At 46.6% G+C, this 20,614-nt stretch overlaps 15 non-coding genes across 15 annotated transcripts; all 15 read right to left on the reverse strand.

The window, feature by feature from the left end:
• Positions 1-742: 742 nt before the first annotated feature.
• TRNAM-CAU (transfer RNA methionine (anticodon CAU)) lies at positions 743-815 on the reverse strand. The gene has a single exon. It is a non-coding gene; the product is annotated as a tRNA-Met (tRNA).
• A 225-nt stretch (positions 816-1,040) lies between these two features.
• TRNAM-CAU (transfer RNA methionine (anticodon CAU)) lies at positions 1,041-1,113 on the reverse strand. Its single transcript has one exon. It is a non-coding gene; the product is annotated as a tRNA-Met (tRNA).
• A 1,114-nt stretch (positions 1,114-2,227) lies between these two features.
• TRNAM-CAU (transfer RNA methionine (anticodon CAU)) lies at positions 2,228-2,300 on the reverse strand. The gene has a single exon. It is a non-coding gene; the product is annotated as a tRNA-Met (tRNA).
• Positions 2,301-5,550: 3,250 nt separating this feature from the next.
• TRNAM-CAU (transfer RNA methionine (anticodon CAU)) lies at positions 5,551-5,623 on the reverse strand. Its single transcript has one exon. It is a non-coding gene; the product is annotated as a tRNA-Met (tRNA).
• A 515-nt stretch (positions 5,624-6,138) lies between these two features.
• Positions 6,139-6,211, reverse strand: TRNAM-CAU (transfer RNA methionine (anticodon CAU)). The gene has a single exon. It is a non-coding gene; the product is annotated as a tRNA-Met (tRNA).
• Positions 6,212-6,734: 523 nt separating this feature from the next.
• Positions 6,735-6,807, reverse strand: TRNAM-CAU (transfer RNA methionine (anticodon CAU)). The gene has a single exon. It is a non-coding gene; the product is annotated as a tRNA-Met (tRNA).
• A 487-nt stretch (positions 6,808-7,294) lies between these two features.
• On the reverse strand, positions 7,295-7,367 carry TRNAT-CGU (transfer RNA threonine (anticodon CGU)). Its single transcript has one exon. It is a non-coding gene; the product is annotated as a tRNA-Thr (tRNA).
• A 76-nt stretch (positions 7,368-7,443) lies between these two features.
• TRNAT-CGU (transfer RNA threonine (anticodon CGU)) lies at positions 7,444-7,516 on the reverse strand. Its single transcript has one exon. It is a non-coding gene; the product is annotated as a tRNA-Thr (tRNA).
• Positions 7,517-7,592: 76 nt separating this feature from the next.
• On the reverse strand, positions 7,593-7,665 carry TRNAT-CGU (transfer RNA threonine (anticodon CGU)). Its single transcript has one exon. It is a non-coding gene; the product is annotated as a tRNA-Thr (tRNA).
• Positions 7,666-8,676: 1,011 nt separating this feature from the next.
• TRNAM-CAU (transfer RNA methionine (anticodon CAU)) lies at positions 8,677-8,749 on the reverse strand. The gene has a single exon. It is a non-coding gene; the product is annotated as a tRNA-Met (tRNA).
• Positions 8,750-9,421: 672 nt separating this feature from the next.
• TRNAM-CAU (transfer RNA methionine (anticodon CAU)) lies at positions 9,422-9,494 on the reverse strand. Its single transcript has one exon. It is a non-coding gene; the product is annotated as a tRNA-Met (tRNA).
• Positions 9,495-9,570: 76 nt separating this feature from the next.
• Positions 9,571-9,643, reverse strand: TRNAI-UAU (transfer RNA isoleucine (anticodon UAU)). Its single transcript has one exon. It is a non-coding gene; the product is annotated as a tRNA-Ile (tRNA).
• Positions 9,644-9,719: 76 nt separating this feature from the next.
• TRNAM-CAU (transfer RNA methionine (anticodon CAU)) lies at positions 9,720-9,792 on the reverse strand. The gene has a single exon. It is a non-coding gene; the product is annotated as a tRNA-Met (tRNA).
• A 4,598-nt stretch (positions 9,793-14,390) lies between these two features.
• Positions 14,391-14,463, reverse strand: TRNAM-CAU (transfer RNA methionine (anticodon CAU)). The gene has a single exon. It is a non-coding gene; the product is annotated as a tRNA-Met (tRNA).
• A 2,171-nt stretch (positions 14,464-16,634) lies between these two features.
• Positions 16,635-16,707, reverse strand: TRNAM-CAU (transfer RNA methionine (anticodon CAU)). The gene has a single exon. It is a non-coding gene; the product is annotated as a tRNA-Met (tRNA).
• Positions 16,708-20,614: the final 3,907 nt, after the last annotated feature.

A 20,614-nucleotide genomic window follows, 5' to 3' on the forward strand; every position in this document is an offset into this window, starting at 1 on the left:
GCCCCGGTGAGGATCGAAATCACGACCTTAAGATTATGAGACTTACGCGCTGCCTGTTGCGCTACCGATGCTGCTCGGTGGGGTAAGGCAAGCAGAAAGAATATGAAGTTGCTTTGTGTATACTTGGACATACAAGATAGAAGCCTATACCCCGGGTGAGGATCGAAGTCTCGACCTTAAGATTATGAGACTTACGCGCTGCCTGCTGCGCTACCGAGGCTGCTCGGGGTGGAGATTGCAAGTATAAAGAATAACAAGGAGCTTTGCGTAAAATTGGATGTTCATGAAAAATGCCTTTGCCGCAGGTGAGGATCGAACTAAGAGCTTGTGATTATGAGACCCACGCGCTGCCTGCTGCGCTACCGAGGCTGCTCGGTGTTGAAGGGTAAGGATAAAGAATATGAAATAGCTCTGTGTGTACTTGGACATAAAGGATGAAAGCCTACACCCCGTGTGAGGATCGAACTCACGACCTTAAGATTATGAGACTTACGCGCTGCCTGCTGCGCTACCGAGGCTGCTCGATGTGGGAAGGCAATTATATAGAATATTAAGTTGCTTTGTGTACACTTGGACATACAGGATAAATCCTATGCCCCGGGTGAGGATCGAACTCACGACCTTATGATTATGACACTTACGCGCTGCCTGCTGCGCTACCGAGGCTGCTCGATGAGGGAAGGCAAGGATAAAGAATATGAAGTTGCTTTGTGTATACTTGGACATACAATATAAAAGCCTATGCCCCTGGTGAGAATCGAACTCACGACCTTAAGATTATGAGACTTACGCGCTTCCTGCTGCGCTACAGAGGCTGTTCGCTGTGCAGATTGCAAGTATAAAGACTAAGAAGGAGCTTTGAGTTCACTTGGATGTTCACTATAAAAGCATCTGCGGCAGGTGAGGATCGAACTCAGACTGTATGATTATGAGACTTACGCGCTGCCTGCTGCGCTACCCGGGCTGCCCGACGTGGAAGGGCGAGGGTAAGGAATATGGAGTTGCTTTGTGTATACTTGGACATACAAGATTAAAGCCTATGCCCCGGGTGAGGATCGAACTCACGACCATAAGATTATGAGACTTACGCGCTGCCTGCTGCGCTACCGAGGCTGCTCGATGGGGCAAGGCGAAGATAAAGAATATGAAGTTGCTTTGTGTATACTTGGACATACAGGATATAAGCCTATGCCCCGGGTGAGGATCGAACTCACGACCTTAAGATTAGAGCCGCGCTGCCTGCTGCGCTACCGAGGCTGCTCGATGGGCGAAGGCAAGGATAAAGAATATGAAGTTGCCTTGTGTATACTTGGACATACAAGATAAAAGCCTACGCCCCGGGTGAGGACCGAACTCACGACCATAAGTTTATGAGACTTACGCGCTGCCTGCTGCGCTACCGAGGCTGCACATACCGGGCCATGTAAGGACAAAGAATAAGAAGGAGCTTTGTGTAAACGTGGACATATAAGATTAAAGCTTATGCCCCAGGTGAGGATCGAACTCACGACCTTAAGGTTATGAGACTTACGCGCTGCCTGGTGCGCTACCGAGGCTGCGCGTTGTTGAAGGGCAAGGATAAAGAATATGAAGTTGCTCTGTGTATACTTGGACATACAAGATGAAAGCCTACGCCCCGGGTGAGGACCGAACTCACGACCATAAGATTATGAGACTTACGCGCTGCCTACTGCGCTACGGAGGCTTTTCGGGATGCAGAGTGCAAGTATAAAGAATAACAAGGAGCTTTGCGTAAAATTTTATGTTAATGCATATTGCCTTTGCCGCAGGTGAGGATCGAACTAAGAGCTTATGATTATGAGACTTACGCGCTGCCTGCTGCGCTACCGAGGCTGCTCGGTGTTGAAGGGCAAGGATAAGGAATATGAAATAGCTCTGTGTATACTTGGACATAAAGGATAAAATTCTACGCCCTGGGTGAGCATCGAACTCACGACCTTAAGATTATGAGACTTACGCGCTGCCTGCTGCGCTACCTAGGCTGCTCGATGGGGGTAGGCAATTATATAGAATATGAAGTTGCTTTGTGTATACTTGGACATACAAGATAAATCCTATGCCCCGGGTGAGGATCGAACTCACGACCTTACGATTATGAGACTTACAAGCTGCCTGCTGCGCTACCAAGGCTGCTCGATGAGGGAAGGCAAGGATAAAGAATATGAAGTTGCTTTGTGTATACTTGGACATACAATATAGAAGTCTATGCCCCGGGTGAGAATCGAACTCGCGACCTTAAGATTATGAGACTTACGCGCTGCCTGCTGCGCTACCGAGGCTGTTCGTTGTGCAGAATGCAAGTATAAAGACTAAGAAGGAGCTTTGATTTAACTTGGATGATCACTATAAAATCCTCTGCGGAAGGTGAGGATCGAACTCAGACTGTATGATTATGAGACTTACGCGCTGCCTGCTGCCCCACCCAGGCTGCCCGACGTGGAAGGGCGAGGATAAGGAATATGGTGTTGCTTTGTGTATACTTGGACATACAGGATAAAAGCCTATGCCCCGGGTGAGGATCGAAATCACGACCTTAAGATTATGAGACTTACGCGCTGCCTGCTGCGCTACCGAGGCTGCTCGATGTGGGAAGGCAATCATATAGAATATGAAGTTGCTTTGTGTATACTTGGACATACAAGATAGAAGGCTATGCCCCGGGTGATGATCGAACTCACGACCTCGAGATTATGAGACTTACGCGCTGCCTGCTGCGCTACCGAGGCTGCTCGATGAGGGAAGGCAAGGATAATGAATATGAAGTTGCTTTGTGTATACTTGGACATACAATATAAAAGCCTATGCCCCGGGTGAAAATCGAAATCACGACCTTAAGATTATGAGACTTACGTGCTGCCTGCTGCGCTACCGAGGCTGTTCGTGGTGCAGAATGCAAGTATAAAGACTAAGACTTAGCTTTGATTTAACTTGGATGTTCGCAAAAAAAGCCTCTGCGGCAGGTGAGGATCGAACTCAGACTGTATGACTATGAGACTTAAGGCTTGGTTTCTCAGAACCGACGCATGCGAGGTGAGAGGTGCGAGGCCCGCCTCGCACGAATCCAGACTACACGAGCTTATGCAAGTGGTTTCTCAAGCTGCGCGGTGCGCAGTGTGCGCAACCTCGCAGTGAGACCTCGCAGCGTCACCGCGCACTGATTCGTCCGGCCAGATTTGTGCGAGGCGACAGCAGTGCGAGGCGACATTGTTTCTGTTCTTGTTTTTACTGCTTTAAGCAACACGATGAGCTTTACGAACGAAGTGGACGAGGAACTAGTGCTGGGGACGGAGCGGAGCGGAGCGGAGCAGTTGTTGTGACGTCATCACCCGGTAGTACCGAGTGAACTACCGATTGAATGTCCTGACGCGGGACGTTTAAACACGTTATAGGTATGGCACTGCGAAGGTATTGCATCCCCCTATTAATACCCTTCTCTCACAACGTACCAACTGTAAATAACTGCATATATATTCACTATAATTGTTATATACGTAACTGCTAGGGAGTAGGAGTTAGTATGTGGAATAAATGTCAGTAACTCGTATAGTTAACTCATTCGAATAGTGAAACAAAGTATGGCGCATACCTACCGAAAGGGTACAAGGGGATTGGAAGTTAACAGAAAAGTAATGTATTAACAATTATTTCGTAAGTTCATGTGATACGGTACACTGTTAATGAGAAGAATAACCTGAATATAAAGATCTTATCAGAATATAATGAAAAACACTGACATAATTTCATCTACAGGATGACAAAAGTAATTACGTAAATGGACGTTGACTGGAATGTCCTTCTTTGCAAATGTGATTACAAAACATATCTGACAACATACTACTACACGTCCCAATGCCAAACAGCTATCAGTAGAATGCTTCTATAAATACAGTTATTATATGATTATATGATTATATATTATATTATATTATATTATATTATATTATATTATATTATATTATATTATATTATATTATATTATATTATATTATATTATATTATATTATATTATATTATATTATATTATATTATATTATATTATATTATATTATATTATATTATATTATATTATATTATATTATATTATATTATATTATTATATTTGATTTGCCACCACCCGTCGCGTATGTGCGGCCACAAAATTTGCATTTTGCGTGTTTCCTATTATCAGTGATGTCAAAAAACTGCCAGGCATCCAACGGTTTTCGTGGCATTTGTGGAACAACGTTCTGTAAAAATTTCTTTAAATTCCTTTAAATGTTTTAAATATATAACTACTATCTACGAATATGTTTAAATATCACACTAACACCACAAATATAATCTAACAGACTTTACGTTATCTACAAAACATAACAAGCGTAGGAAATATATACGTACATTCGAAACACACAGATTGAATACAGGTACTTTCGTACGTGTTTGTGCGCTCCACTGCGCTCAGGTCCTCCGCGAGTACTCGCAGTTGTAAGCGGAGGGGATCGGTGGAGCGCTGTACCGCTACAACCGGATTACTCATCGGTATTACTCGCTCCGTCCCCACCTCTACGAGGAACTGATTAAAGAAGTTCGAATACACCCAGTGTTGTATAACTTATAACTCAAGAGCTACAAAAACTACGTTGTGAAAGACAACTAATGGAAAATGATATAACTGAAGTTGGATAGAACAGCTAATTAATGTTGCTAGTTTTATGTATTATACGATGGTCTTGAGAAGGAATGAGTTCAGTTTCAAAGGATTAAATAATTAACAGATTTAGAAATGATATATCAACCAATAAATCCATTACTTTAATATCAAATATGCCAATATATATAATTTTACAAAATTTGAGTTCAGTATTGTTCATTTAATAAAATCAGGTGTTCATTCCATTATTATGCTAATTGGGTCACAGAAAAAGTAAACTATAGGTAAACAAATACATATTTGCCCGTCAAAAAAAAACTTTCACTCCACCCTGTTAGCATAATTTCTTTGTCATACCGATTCTCTCTCCCTGCTACGATAATATTCCTTGAAGCTGTCTCTTATCATGAAAGCATCATGTATAGAATTACCTCCGTTGTCAGCTGCCAGAGGAATCATGTTTTCTTCTTTTAATTCCAAATAGCCAATAAAGTGTTAATTTGGGCAAAAAATTCGCTCATTCCGGAGAAGGTTGAGGACGATATAGGCTGACATCACCAGATCATCAACAGTTTCCATTGATACTGCTATAGGGGGAAGAAAACCCTCCAGTACTGACATATAATCCGCTTCCTCTTCCAACAGTAGCGCACAGGCTGCGAGCCATGTGCTCGGCAAGTGATCCGCTTCGCAGCCTGGGAAACCACGAGCCTCCAGCGTTATTGGGATGAAAGTACGCAACGTCGGCCTCGCACCTCGCACCTCGCATGCGTAGGTTCTGAGAAACCAAGCCTTTACGCGCTGCATGCTGCGCTACCCAGGCTGCCCGACGCGGAAGGGCGAGGATAAGGAATATGGAGTTGCTTTGTGTATACTTGGACATACAAGAATAAAGCCTATGCCCCGGGTGAGGATTGAACTCACGACCTTAAGATTATGAGACTTACGCGCTGCCTACTGCGCTACCGAGGCTGCTCGGTGTTGAAGGGCAAGGATAAAGAATATGAAGTTGCTCTGTGTATACTTGGACATACAAGATATAAGCCTATACCCCGGGTGAGGATCGAACTCACGACCTTAAGATTAGAGCCGCGCTGCCTGCTGCGTTACCGAGGCTGCTCGATGCGGGAAGGCAAGGATAAAGAACATGAAGTTGCCTTGTGTATACTTGGACAAAGAAGATAAAAGCCTATGCCCCGGGTAAGGGTCGACCTCACGACCTTAAGATTATGAGACACGCTGCCTGCTGCGCTACCGAGGCTGCTCGATGGGGCAAGGCGAAGATAAAGAATATGAAATTGCTTTGTGTATACTTGGACATACTAGATTAAAGCCTATGACCCGAATGAGAATCGAACTCACGACCTTAAGATTATGAGACTTACGCGCTGCCTGCTGCGTTACCAAAGCTGCACTTACCGGGCAATGTAAGAACAAAGAATAGGAAGGAGCTTTGTGTAAACGTGGACATAGAAGATTAAAGCCTATGCCCCAGGTGAGGATCGAACTCACAACCTTAAGATTATGAGACTTACGCGCTGCCTGCTGCGCTACCGAGGCTGCTCGGGGTGGAGATTGCAAGTATAAAGAATAACAAGGAGCTTTGTATAAAATTGGATGTTCATGTAAAATGCCTTTGCCACAGGTGAGGATCGAACTAGGAGCTTATGATTATGAGACTTACGCGCTGCCTACTGCGCTACCGAGGCTGCTTGGTGTTGAAGGGCAAGGATAAAGAATATGAAATAGCTCTGTGTATACTTGGACATAAAGGATAAAAGACTACACCCCGGGGGAGGATCGAACTCACGACCTTAAGATTATGAGACTTGCGCGCTGCCTGCTGCGCTAACGAGGCTGCTCGGTGGAGGAAGGCAATTATATAGAATATGAATTTGCTTTGTGTATACTTGGACATACAAGATAAAAGAATATGCCCCGGGTGAGGATCGAACTCACGACCTTAAGATTATGAAACTTACGCACTGCCTGCTGCGCTACCGAGCCTGCTCGATGAGGGAAGGCAAGGATAAAGAATATGAAGTTGCTTTATGTATACTTGGACATACAATATAAAAGCCTATGCCCCGGGTGAGAATCGAACTCACGACCTTAAGATTATGAGACTTACGCGCTGCCTGCTGCGCTACCGAGGCTGTTCGTTGTGCAGAATGCAAGTATAAAGACTAAGAAGGAGCTTTGAGTTAATTTGGATGTTCACTATAAAAGCCTCTGCGGCTGGTGAGGATCGAACTCAGACTGTATGATTATGAGACTAACGGGCTGCCTGCTGCGCTACCCAGGCTGCTCGTTGTTGCAAGGCAAGGATTAGGAATATGAAGTTGCTTTGTGTATACTTGGACATACAAGATAAAAGCCTATGCCCCGGGAGGGGATCGAACTCACGACCTTAAGATGATGAGACTTACGCGCTGCCTACTGCGCTACCGAGGCTGCTCGATGGGTCAAGGCAAGCATAAAGAAGTACGCAACGTCGGCCTCGCACCTCGCATGCGTAGGTTCTGAGAAACCAAGCCTTTACGCGCTGCATGCTGCGCTACCCAGGCTGCCCGACGCGGAAGGGCGAGGATAAGGAATATGGTGTTGCTTTGTGTATACTTGGACATACAAGATTAAAGCCTATGCCCCGGGTGAGAATCGAACTCACGACCTTAAGTTTACGAGCCTTACACGCTGCCTACTGCGCTACCAAGGCTGCTCGTTGTTGCAAGGCAAGGATTAGGAATATGAAGTTGCTTTGTGTATACTTGGACAAAAAAGATAAAAGCCTATGCCCCGGGTGAGGATCGAACTCACGACCTTAAGATTACGAGACTTACACGCTGCCTACTGCGCTACCGAGGCTGCTCGTTGTTGCAAGGCGAGGATAAGGAATATGGTGTTGCTTTGTGTATACTTGGACATACAAGATTAAAGCCTATGCCCCGGGTGAGGATCGAACTCACGACCTTAAGATTACGAGACTTACACGCTGCCTACTACGCTACGGAGGCTGCTTGATGTTGCAAGGCAAGGATAAGTAATATGAAGTTGCTTTGTGTATACTTGGACACACAAGATAAAAGGCTATGCTCCGGGTGAAATTCGAACTCACGATCTTAATAATATGATGCTTACGCGCTACCTGCTGCGCGACCGAGGCTGCTCGATGGGGCAAGTCGAAGAAAAAGAATATGAAGTTGCTTTGTGTATACTTGGACATACGAGATAAAAAGCCTATGCCCCGGGTGAGAATCGAAATCACGACCTTAAGATTATGAGACTTACACGCTGCCTACTGCGCTACCGAGGCCCATAAGGTCTCAGGCGCTGCTTGCGGTGCTAAAGAGACTGCTCGTTCTTTGGAATGTAAGGATAAAAACTAGGAAGTAGCTTTGTGTAACCTTAGACATTCATGAACAAGACTAAGTCACGGGGGAGGATCGAACACACGACCATAGGATTAAGAGACATACGTGCTGCCTGCTGGGCTACATAGGCTGCTCGAATTTTAAGGGCAAAGATAAAGAATATGAAGGAGATTTGTGCATACTTAAAAATACGAGATAGATGCAGATGGCCCGGGTGAGGCTCAAACACATGACCTCAAGATTATGAGACATACGAGCTGCATGCTGCGCTACATCGGCTGCTCGTACTGCGCATTGTTAGGATAAAGAATAAGAAAGAGTTTCGTGAAAACTTGGACATACAAGACATAAGCCCTTGTCCCGGGAGAGAATCGAACATACAACGTTAAGATTATGTGACTTACGCTCTGCCTGCTGTGCTACCGAGGCTGCCCGACGTGGAAGGGCGAGGATAAGGAATATGAAGATCCTTTGTGTATACTCGGACATACAGGATAATAGCCAATGCCCCAGGTGAGAATCGAACTCGCGACCTTAAGAGTATGAGCCTTACGCACTGCCTGCTGCGCTACAGAGGCTGCTCGATGTGGCAAGGCGAAGATAAAGAATATGAAGTTGCTTTGTGTATACATGGACATACAAGATTAAAGCCTATGCCCCGGGTGAGGATCGAACTCACGACCTTAGGATTATGAGACTTACGCGCTGCCTGCTGCGCTACCGAGGCTGCTCGATGTGGCAAGTCGAAGATAAAGAATATGAAGTCGCTTTGTGTATACTAGGACATACAGGATAAAAGCCTATGCACCGGGGGAAAATCGAACTCACGACGTTAAGATTATGAGACTTACGCGCTGCCTGCTGTGCTACCGAGGCTGTTGCATGTTCAGAATGCAAGTATAAAGACTAAGAAGGAGCTTTGAGTTAACTTGGATGTTCACGATAAAAGCCTCTGCCGCAGATGAGGATCGAACTCAGATTGTATGATTACGAGACTTACGCGCTTCCTGCTGCTCTACCGAGGCTGCCCGACGTGGAAGGGCGAGGATAAGGAATATGAAGATGCTTTGAGTATACTCGGACATACAGGATAATAGCCTACGCCCCAAGTGAGAATCGAACTCGCGACCTTAAGAGTATGAGCCTTACGCTCTGCCTGCTGCGCTACAGAGGCTGCTCGATGTGGCAAGGCGAAGATAAAGAATATGAAGTGGCTTTGTGTATACTTGGACTTACAAGATAAAAGCCTATGCCCCGGGTGAACATCGAACCAACGACCTTAATATTATGAGAGTTACGCGCTGTGTGCTGCGCTACCGATCCCCCTCGTTGTTGACGGGCAAGGATAAGGAATATGAACTTGCTCTGTGTATAGTTGGACATACAAGATAAAAGCCTATGCCCCGGGTGAGGATCGAACTCACGACCTTAAGATTATGAGACTTACGCGCTGCCTACTGCGCTACCGAGGCTGCTCGACGTGTTAAGGCGAAGATAAAGAATATGAAGCTGCTTTGTGTATACTTGGACATACAAGATTAAAGCCTATACCCCGGGTGAGGATCGAACTCACGACCTTAAGATTATAAGACTTACGCGCTGCCCACTGCGCTACCGAGGCTGCTCGTTGTTGAATGGCAATTATAAAGAATATGAAGTTGCTCTGTGTATACTTGGACATACAAGATAAAAGCCTACGCCCCGGGTGAGGATCGAACTCACGACCTTAAGATGATGAGACTTACGCGCTGCCTACTGCGCTACCGAGGCTGCTCGATGGGTCCAGGCAAGCATAAAGAATATGAAGTTGCTTTGTGTATACTTGGACATACAAGATAAAAGCCTATGCCCCGGGTGTGGATCGAACTCACGACCTTAAGACCCATAAGGTCTTAGGCGCTGCATGCGGTGCTAAAGAGACTGCTCTTTCTGCAGAATGAAGGATAAAGACTAGGAAAGAGCTTTGTGTAAACTTGGACATTCATGAACAAGACTAAGCCACGGGGGAGTATCGAACACACGACCATAGGATTAAGAGACATAAGTGCTGCCTGCTGGGCTACATAGGCTGCTCGAATTTTAAGGGCAAAGATAAAGAATATGAAGGGGATCTGTGTATACTTAAAAATACGAGATAAATGCCGATGGCCTGGTTGAGGCTCAAACACATGACCTCAAGATTATGAGACATACGAGCTGCCTGCTGCGCTACATCTGCTGCTCGTACTGCGCATTGTAAGGATAAAGATTAAGAAAGGGTTTCGTGAAAACTTGGACATACAAGATATAAGCCCTTGTCCCGTGTGAGAATCGAACTTACGACGTTAAGATTATGTGACCTACGCTCTGCCTGCTGTGCTACCGAGGCTGCTCGTTGTCGAAGGGCAAGGATAAAGAATATGAAGTTGCTCCGTGTATACTTGGACATACAGGATAACAGCCTATGCTCCGGATGAGGATCGAAATCACGACCTTAAGATTACGAGACTTACGCGCTGCCTGCTGCGCTACCGAGTCTGTTCAGGGCGCAGAGTTCAAGTATAAAGAATAACAAAGAGCTTTGTGAAAAATTGGCTGTTCACGATAAATGCCTTTGCCGCAGGTAAGTATCGAACTCAGGCCGTATAATTATGAGTCTTTCACGCGCTGCCTGCTGCGTTACCAAGGCTGCACTTACCGGGCAATGTAAGGACAAAGAATAAGAAGGAGCTTTGTGTAAATTTGGACATTCATGATGAAAGACTAAGCCACGGGGGAGGATCGAACACACGACCATAAGATTAAGAGGCATACGTGCTGCCTACTGGGCTACATATTCTGCTCGAATTTTAGGGGCAAAAATAAAGAATATGAAGGAGATTTGTGTATACTTAAAAATACGAGATAAATGCCGATGGCCCGGGTGAGGCTCAAACACATGACCTCAAGATTATGACACAGACGAGCCGCCTGCTGCGCTACATCGTCTGCTGGTACTGCACACTGTAAGGATAAAGAATAAGAAAGAGTTTTGTGAAAAGTTGGACATGCAAGATATAAGCCCTTATCCCGGGTGAGAATCGAACTTACGACCTTAAGATTATGGAACTGATACACTGCCTGCTGCGCTCCCGAATCTGTTCGTTGTGCACAGTGCAAGTATAAACAATAAGAAGGAGCTTTGTGTAAAATTGGACATACAAGACAAAACCTCTACGCGTGTGAGGATTGAAATCCCGACCTCAAGATTATGAGACTTACGCGCCGCCTGCTGCGCTACCGAGGCTGCTCGGTGTTGAAGAGCAATGATAAAGAATATGAAGTCGCTCTGTGTATACTTGAACATACAGGATAAAAGCCTGTGCCCCGGGTGAGGATCGAACTCACGACCTTAAGATTAGAGACGCGCTACCTGCTGCGCTACCGTGGCTGCTCGATGGGGGAAGGCAATTATATAGAATATGAAGTTGCTTTGTGTATACTTGAACATACAGGATAAAGGCCTACGCCCTGGGTGAGGATCGAACTCACGACCTTAATATTATGAGACTTACGCGCTGCCTGCTGCGCTACCGAGGCTGCTCCATGAGGGAAGGCAAGGATAAAGAATATGAAGTTGCTTTGTGTATACTTGGACATACAATATAAAAGCCTATGCCCTGGGTGAGAATCGAACACGCGACCTTAAGATTATGAGACTTACGCGCTGCCTGCTGCGCTACCGATTCTGTTCGTTGTGCAAAACGCAAGTATGAAGACTAAGAAGGAGCTTTTTGTTAACTTGGATGTTCACGATGAAAGTCTCTGCCGCAGGTGAGGATCGAACTCAGACTGTATGATTATGAGACTTACGCGCTGCCTGCTGCGCTATCCAGGCTGCCCGACGTGGAAGGACGAGGATAAGGAATATGAACATGCTTTGTGTATACTTGGACATACAGGATAAAAACCTATGTCCCGGGTGAGGATCGAACTCACGACCTTAAGATTATGAAGCTTACGCGCTGCCTACTGCGCTACCGAGGCTGCTCGATGTGGCAAGGCGAGGATAAAGAATATGAAGTTGCTTTGTGTATACTTGGACATACAAGAGAAAAGCCTATGCACCGGGCGAGAATCGAACTCACGATCTTAAGATTATGAGATTTACGCGCCGCCTGCTGCGCTACCGAAGCTGCTCGGTGTTGAAGGGCAAGGATAAAGAATATGAAGTTGCTCTGTGTATACTTCGACATACAGGATATAAGCCTATGCCCCGGGTGAGGATCGAACTCACGACCTTAAGATTAGAGACGCGCTGCCTGCTGCGCTACCGAGGGTGCTCGATGTGGGAAGGCAAGGATAAAGAATATGAAGTTGCCTTGTGTATACATGGACATACAAGATAAAAGCCTACGCCCCGGGTGAGGATCGAACTCACGACCATAAGAGTATGAGACTTACGCACTGCCTGCAGCGCTACCGCGGCTGCTCGATGTTGATGGGCAAGGATAAAGAATATGAAGTTGCTCTGTGTAGCCTATACCTGGACATACAGGATATAAGCCTATGCCCCGAGTGAGGATCGAACTCACGACCTTAAGATTAGAGACGCGCTGCCTGCTGCACTACCGAGGCTGCTCGGTGTTGAAGGGCAAGGATAAAGAATGTGAAGTTGCTTTGTGTATACTTGGACATACAAGATAAAAGCCTATGCCCCGGGTGTGGATCGAACTCACGACCTTAAGACCCATGAGGTCTTAGGCGCTGCCTGCGGTGCTAAAGAGACTGCTCGTTCTGCGGAATGTAAGGATAAAAACTAGGAAGGAGCTTTGTGTAAACTTAAAAATACGAGATAAATGCCGATGGCCCGGGTGAGGCTCAAACACATGACCTCAAGATTATGAGACATACGAGCTGCCTGCTGCGCTACATCTGCTGCTCGTACTGCGCATTGTAAGGATAAAGAATAAGAAAGAGTTTCGTGAAAACTTGGACATACAAGACATAACCTTGTCCCGGGTGAGAATCGAACTTTCGACGTTAAGATTATGTGACATACGCTCTGCCTGCTGTGCTACCGAGGCTGCTCGTTGTCGAAAGGCAAGGATAAAGATTACGAAGTTGCTGTGTGTATACTTGGACATACAGGAAAAAAGCCTATGCCCCGGGTTAGGATCGAAATCACGACCTTAAGATTATTAGACTTACGCGCTGCCTGCTGCGTTACCAAGGCTGCACATACAGGGCAATGTAAGGACAAAGAATAAGAAGGAGTTATGTGTAAACGTGGACATGCAAGATTAAAGCCTATGCCCCGGGTGAGGATCGAACTCACGACCTTAAGATTATGAGACTTATGCTCCGGCTGCTGCGCTACCGACGCTGCATGTTGTTGAAGGGCAAGGGTAAAGAATATGAAGTTGCTCTGTGTATACTTGAACATACAAGTTAAAAGCCTATGCCCCGGGTGAGGATCGAACTCACGACCTTAAGATTATGAGACTTACGCGCTGCCTACTGCGCGGTCGAACTCAGACCGTATGATTATGAGTCTTTAACGTGTTGCCTGCTGCGTTACAAAGGTTACACTTACCGGGCAATGTAAGGACAAAGAATAAGAAGCAGTTTTGTGTAATCGTGGACGTAGAAAATTAAAGCCTACGTCCCGGGTGAGGATCGAACTCATGACCTTACGATTATGAGACTTACGCGCTGCCTGCTGCGCTACCGAGGCTGCTTGGGGTGCAGAGTGCAAGTATAAAGAATAATAAAGAGCTTTGTGTAAAATTGGATGTTCATAATAAATGCCTTTACCGCATTTGAGGATCGAATGCAGACCTTAAGGTTATGAGACTTACGCGCTGCCTTACGCTACCGAGGCTGCCCCATGTAGGCAAGGCGAAGCTAAAGAATATGAAGTTGCTTTGTGTATACTTGGACGTGCAGGATAAAAGCATATGCCCCGGGTGAGAATCGAACTCACGACCTTAAGATTATGAGAATTACGCGCTGCCTGCTGCGTTAATAAGGCTGCTTTTAACGGGCAATGTAAGGACAAAGAATAAGAAGGAGTTTTGTGGAAACATGGACATAGGAGATTACAGCCTATGCCCCGGGTGCGGATCGACCTCACGACCTTAAGATTTTCGTGACTTACGCTCAGCCTGCTGCGCTACCGAGGCTGCCCGTCTTTGTTGGGCAAGGATAAAGAATATGAAGTTGTTCAGTGTATACTTGGACATACATGATAAAAGCCTACGCCCCGGGAGAAGATCGAACTCACGACCTTAAGATTATCAGACTTACGCGCTGCATACTGCTCTACCGAGGCTGCTCGATGTGGCAAGGCGAGGATAAAGAATATGAAGTTGCTTTGTGTATACTTGGACATACAAGATAAAAGCCTGTGCCCCGGGTGAAAATCGAACTCACGACCTTAAGTTTATGAGACTTACGCGCTGCCTGCTGCGCTACCGAGGCTGCTCGATGTGGCAAGGCGAAGATAAAGAATATGAAGTTGCTTTGTGTATACATGGACTTACGATAAAAGCCTATGCCCCGGGTGAGAATCGAACTCACGACCTTAAGATTATGAGACTTACGCGCTGCCGGGTTCGTTACAAAGGCTGCACTTACCGTGCAATGTAAATACAAAGAGTAAGAAGGAGTTTTGTGTAAACGTGGACATAGAAGATTAAAGCCTACGCCCCAGGTGAAAATCGAAATCACGACCTTAAGTTTATGAGACTTACGCGCTGCCTGCTGCGCTACCGATGCTGCTCGATGTGGCAAGGCGAAGATAAAGAATATGAAGTTGCTTTGTGTATACTTGGACTTACGATAAAAGCCTATGCCCCGGGTGAGAATCGAACTCACGACCTTAAGATTATAGGACTTACATGCTGCCTGCTGCGCTACCGCGACTGCTCATTCGGCGGAATGTAAGTATAAAGACCAGGAAGGTGCTTTGTGTAAATTTGGACATTCATGTTGAAAGACTAAGCCACCGGGGCGGATCGAACCCACGACCATAAGACTAAGAAACTTACGTGCTGCCTCCTGTGCTACATAGGCTGCTAGGATTGGGAGGCCAAGGATAAAGAATATGAAGGAGCTTTGTGTATACTAGACATACAAGACAAAAAGCTATGCCCGGGGGGGAGGATCGAACTCACGATCTTAAGATTATGAGACTGGCACGCTGCCTGCTGCGCTGCCGAGTCTGTTCGTTGTGCACAGTGCAAGTATAAACAATAAGAAGGAGCTTTGTGTAAAATTGGATATACAAGACAAGACCTAGACGCGTGTGAGGATTGAACTCCCGACCTATGAGACTTACGCGCTGCCTGCTGCGCTACCGAGGCTGCTCGATGGGGCAAGGCGAAGATAAAGAATATGGAGTTGCTTTGTGTATACTTGGACATACTAGATTAAAGCCTATGCCCCGGGTGAGAATCGAACTCACGACCTTAAGTTAATGAGACTTACGCGCCGCCTGCTGCGTTACAAAAGCAGCACTTACCGGGCAATGTAAGGACAAAGAATATGGAGGAGTTTTGTGTAAACGTGGACATAGAAGACTAAAGCCTATCACCCGGGTGAGGATCGAACCCACGACCTTAAGATTATGAGATATACGCGCTGCCTGATACGCTACCGACGCTGCTCGATGTGGATGGGCAAGGATAAAAAATATGAAGTTGCTTTGTGTATACTTGGACATACAAGACAAAAAGCTAGGCCGGGGGGGGAGGATCGAACTCACGATCTTAAGATTATGAGACTTACGCGCTGCCTGCTGCTACCGAGGCTGCTCAATGTGGCAAGGCGAAGATAAAGAATATGAAGTTGCTTTGTGTATACTTGGACATACAAGATAAAAGCCTATGCACCAGTTGAGAATCGAACTCACGATCTTAAGATTATGAGACTTACGCGCTGCCTGCTGCGCTACCGAGGCTGCTGCGTGTTGAAGGGCAAGGATAAAGAATAAGAAGTTGCTCTGTGTATACTTTGACATACAGGATATAAGCCTATGCCCCGGGTGAGGATCGAACTCACGACCTTAAGTGTATGAGGCTTACGCGCTGCCTGCTGCGCTACCGCCGCTGTTCGGGGTGCAGAGTGCAAGTATAAAGAATAAGAAAGAGCTTTGTAAAAAATTGGATGTTCACGATAAATGCCTTTGCCGCAAGTAAGGATCGAACTAAGACCGTATGATTATGAGTCCTTCGCGCGCTGCCTGGTGCGTTACCAAGTCTGCACTTACCGGGCAATGTAAGGACAAAGAATATGAAGGAGTTTTGTGTAGGCCTAAACGTGGACATATAAGATTAAAGCCTATGACCCGGGTGAAAATCGAACTCACGACCTTAAGATTATGAGACTTACGCGCTGCCTGCTGCGCTACCGAGGCTGCTCGGGGGGGGGGGGGGGGGAGATTGCAAGTATAAAGAATAACAAGGAGCTTTGTGTAAAATTTGATGTTCATGATAAATGCCTTTGCCGCAGGTGAGGATCGAACTATGAGCTTATGATTATGAGACTTACGCGCTGCCTGCTACGCTACCGAGGCTGCTCGGTGTTGAAGGGCAAGGATAAAGAATATGAAATAGCTCTGTGTATACTTGGACATAAAGGATAAACGCTTACGCCCCGGGTGAGGATCGAACTCACGACCTTAAGATTATGAGACTTACGCGCTGCCTGCTGCGCTACCGAGGCTGCTCGATGGGTCAAGGCAAGGATAAAGAATATGAAGTTGCCTTGCGTATACTTGGACATACAAGATAAAAAGCCTATGCCCCGGGTGACGATCGAACTCACAACCTTGAGATTATGAGACTACGCTACAGACATTTCTCCTTGTGCAGAGTATAAAGGCTAAGAAGGAGCTTTGTGTAAACTTGGATGTTCATGATAAATGTCTTTGCCGTATTTGAGGATCGAACTCAGACCTTATGTTTGTGAGAATAAAAGGGAATTTTGTGTAAACTTGGACATAAATAAAAAAGCCTTTGCCCTGGGTGAGGATCGAACACTCGACCTTAAGTTTATGAGGCTTATGCGCTACCTGCTGCGCTACTGAGGCTGCTCTGGGGGCAGAGTGCAAGTATAAATAATAACAAAGAGCTTGGTGCAAAATTGGATGTTCATAATGAATGCCTTTGCCACACGTGAGGATCGAACTCAGACCTTAAGATTATGAGACTTAAGCGTTGCCTGCTACGCTACCGAGGTTGCTCGATGTAGAAGGGCAAGTATAAAGAATATGAAGTTGCTTTGTGTATACTTGCACATACAAGATAAAAGCCTATGTCCCGGGTGGGGATCGAACTCACGACCTTAAGATAATGGGACTTACGCGCTGCCTGCTGCGTTTCCGCGGCTGCTTCGTGTTGCCAATGTGAAGAGAAAGAATAAGAAGTAGGTTTGTGTAAACCGGGATCTACAAGATAAAAACAGTACCCTGTTGTGTATTGAAGTCACGCCCTTCATTTTATGAGACTTACGCGGTGCCTTCTGCGCTACCGAGGCTGCTCGATATGGGGTGAGCAAGGGTAAAGAATGCGAAGGAGCTTTCTGTATACTTAAACATACGAGATAAATGCCGAAGCTCCGAGTGAGGATCGAACTCACGACATCAAGATTATGAGACGTACGAGCTGCCCGCTGCGCTACATCGGCTGCTCGTCATGTGCAATGTAAGGATAAAGAATAAGAAGGAGTTATGTGTAAACTTGGATATAAAGGATAAAAAGCCATACACGTATGAGGAGCGAACTCACGACCTCAAGATCATGAGACTTACGCGCTGCCTGCTGCGCTACCGTGGCTGCTCGCTGTGCCGCGTGCAAGTATAAAGACTAGAAAGGAGCTTTGTGTAAACTTGGACATTCATGATGAAAGACTAAGCCACGGGAGAGGATCGAACCCACGACCATAACATTAAGAGACTTACGCGCTGTCCGCTGGGCTACATGGGCTGCTCCCATTGGGGAATGTAAGGATAAAGAATACGAAGGAGTTTTGTGTATACTGCCTCAAGGGCAGTGTCCTGGCGCTTCAGACTCTTGGTCGGGGGATACAACTGGGGAGTATGACCAGTACCTCGCCCAGGCGGCCGCACCTGCTATGCTGAACAGGGGCCTTGTGGAGGGATGGGAAGATTGGAAGGGATAGGCAAGGAAGAGGGAAGGAAGCGGCCGTGGCCTTAAGGTAGGTACCATCCCGGCATTCGCCTGGAGGAGAAGTGGGAAACCACGGAAAACCACTTCCATAATGGCTGAGGTGGGCATCGAACCCACCTCTACTCAGTTGACCTCACGAGGCTGAGTGGACCCCGTTCCAGCCCTCGTACCACTTTTCAAATTTCGTGGCAGAGCCGGGAATCGAACCCGGGCCTCCGGGGGTGGCAGCTAATCACGCTAACCACTACACCACAGAGGCGGACAAAGTTGGACTTACAAGATAAATGCCTATGCCCCGGGTGGGGATCGAAGTCACGACCTTAAAATTATCATACATACGCGCTGCCTGCTGCGCTACCGAGGCTGTTCGTTGTGCAAAGTGCAAGTATAAAGAATTAGAAGGAGCTTTGTGTAACATTTGACGTTCATGATAAATGCCTCTGCCGCAGGTGAGGATCGAACTCAGCCTTTTTATTATTATGTGCTTTGCGCGCTGCTTGCTGCGCTACCGAAGCTGCTCTTCCTGGGCAATGTAAGGACAAACAATAAGAAGGAGTTTTGTGTAAACTTGGACATAGATGATTAAAGCCTACGGCCAGGGTGAGGATCGAACTCTCAACCTTAAGTTTATGAGACTTACACGCTGCCTGCTGCGCTACCGAGGCTTCTCGGTGTGGAAGGGCAAGGATAAAGAATATGAAGTCGCTTTGTGTATACTTGGAAATACAAGATAAAAACCTACGCCCTGGGGGAGGATCGAACTCACGACCGTAAGAGTATGAGACTTACGCGCTGCCTGCTGCGCTACCGAGGCTCCTCGGGGTGCTGAGTGCAAATATAAAGAATAAGAAGGAGCTTTGTGTAAAATTAGATGTTCATGATAAATGCCTTCGCCTCAGGTGATGATCGAACTCAGACCAGAACATTATGAGTCTTACGCGCTGCCTGCTGCGCTACCGAGGCTGCTCGATGTGGGAGGGCAAGAGAAAAGAATATGAAATTGCTTTGTGTATACTTGGACATACAAGATAAAAGCCTTTGCCCCGGGTGAGGATCGAACTCACGACCTTAAGGTTATGATGCTACCGAGGCTGCTTCTTGTCGGCAATGTGAGGAGAAAGAATAAGAAGTAGGTTTGTGTAAACCGGGGCATACAAGATAAGAACAATACCCTGGTGAGTATCGAACTCACGCCCTTCAGTTTATGAGACTTACGCGGTGCCTTCTGCGCGACCGAGGCTGCTCGATATGGGGTGGGCAAGGGTATAGAATACGTGGGAGCTTTGTGTATACTTAAACATACGAGATAAGTGCCGATGCCCCAGGTGAGGATCGAACTCACGACCTCAAGATTATGAGACTTACGAGCTGCCTGCTGCGCTGCATCGGCTGCTCGTCCTGTACATTGTAAGGATAACGAATAAGGAGTTTTGTGAAAACTTGGACATCCAAAATAAAAGCCCTTGTCCCGGGTGAGAATCGAACATACGACCGTAAGATTATGAGACTAATGCGCTGCCTGCTGCGCTACCGGGACTGCTCGATCTGCGCAATGTAAGGATAAAGACTAGGAAGGAGCTTTGTGTAAACTTGGACATTCATGATGAAAGACTAAGCCACCGGGGAGGATCGAACCCACGACCATAAAGCAGATCCTACACGATCAATAAAACTGTCAGTACCGAAAAATATTGACAGTAATACTGATCGCGTGTGGACTGGAATGATGGAATGAGGCCAGTACTGAAGCAGATCCGGATTTCCTGATCTGCGAGCGTCAGTACTGTAGAGTGGTGGGGATACTGACAGTTATACTGACCGTGTGAGTGCGCTTGTCATTATTTCTGTCAGTATCAACGGAGCAGCCGCCTCTGTGGTGTAGTGGTTAGCGTGATTAGCTGCCACCCCCGGAGGTCCGGGTTCGATTCCCGGCTCTGCCACGAAAATTTGAAAAGTGGTACGAGGGCTGGAACGGGGTCCACTCAGCCTCGGGAGGTCAACTGAGTAGAGGTGGGTTCGATTCCCACCTCAGCCATCTTCGAAGTGGTTTTCCGTGGTTTCCCACTTCTCCTCCAGGCGAATGCCGGGATGGTACCTATCCCTTCCAATCTTCCCATCCCTCCAGAAGGCCCCTGTTCAGCATAGCAGGTGAGGCCGCCTGGGCGAGGTACTGGTCATACTCCCCAGTTGTATCAACCGACCAAGAGTCTGAAGCTCCAGGACACTGCCCTTGAGGCGGTAGAGGTGGGATCCCTCGCTAAGTCCGAGGGAAAAACCGAACCTGGAGGGTAAACAGATGATGATGATGATGATCAACGGAGCAGCGGTGAACGACAAATGCGTTTCTCACCAAAGCCAAGTAGAGGTGCTTGTGGAACCGTCTTGTAGGCCTATTGCAAAAGTTTATCGAGCTACATGAAACGCTGCCAGAATATACGCAC

Source organism: Anabrus simplex, chromosome 3 (assembly GCF_040414725.1).
Source record: "Anabrus simplex isolate iqAnaSimp1 chromosome 3, ASM4041472v1, whole genome shotgun sequence".
Classification (NCBI taxonomy): domain Eukaryota; kingdom Metazoa; phylum Arthropoda; class Insecta; order Orthoptera; family Tettigoniidae; genus Anabrus; species Anabrus simplex.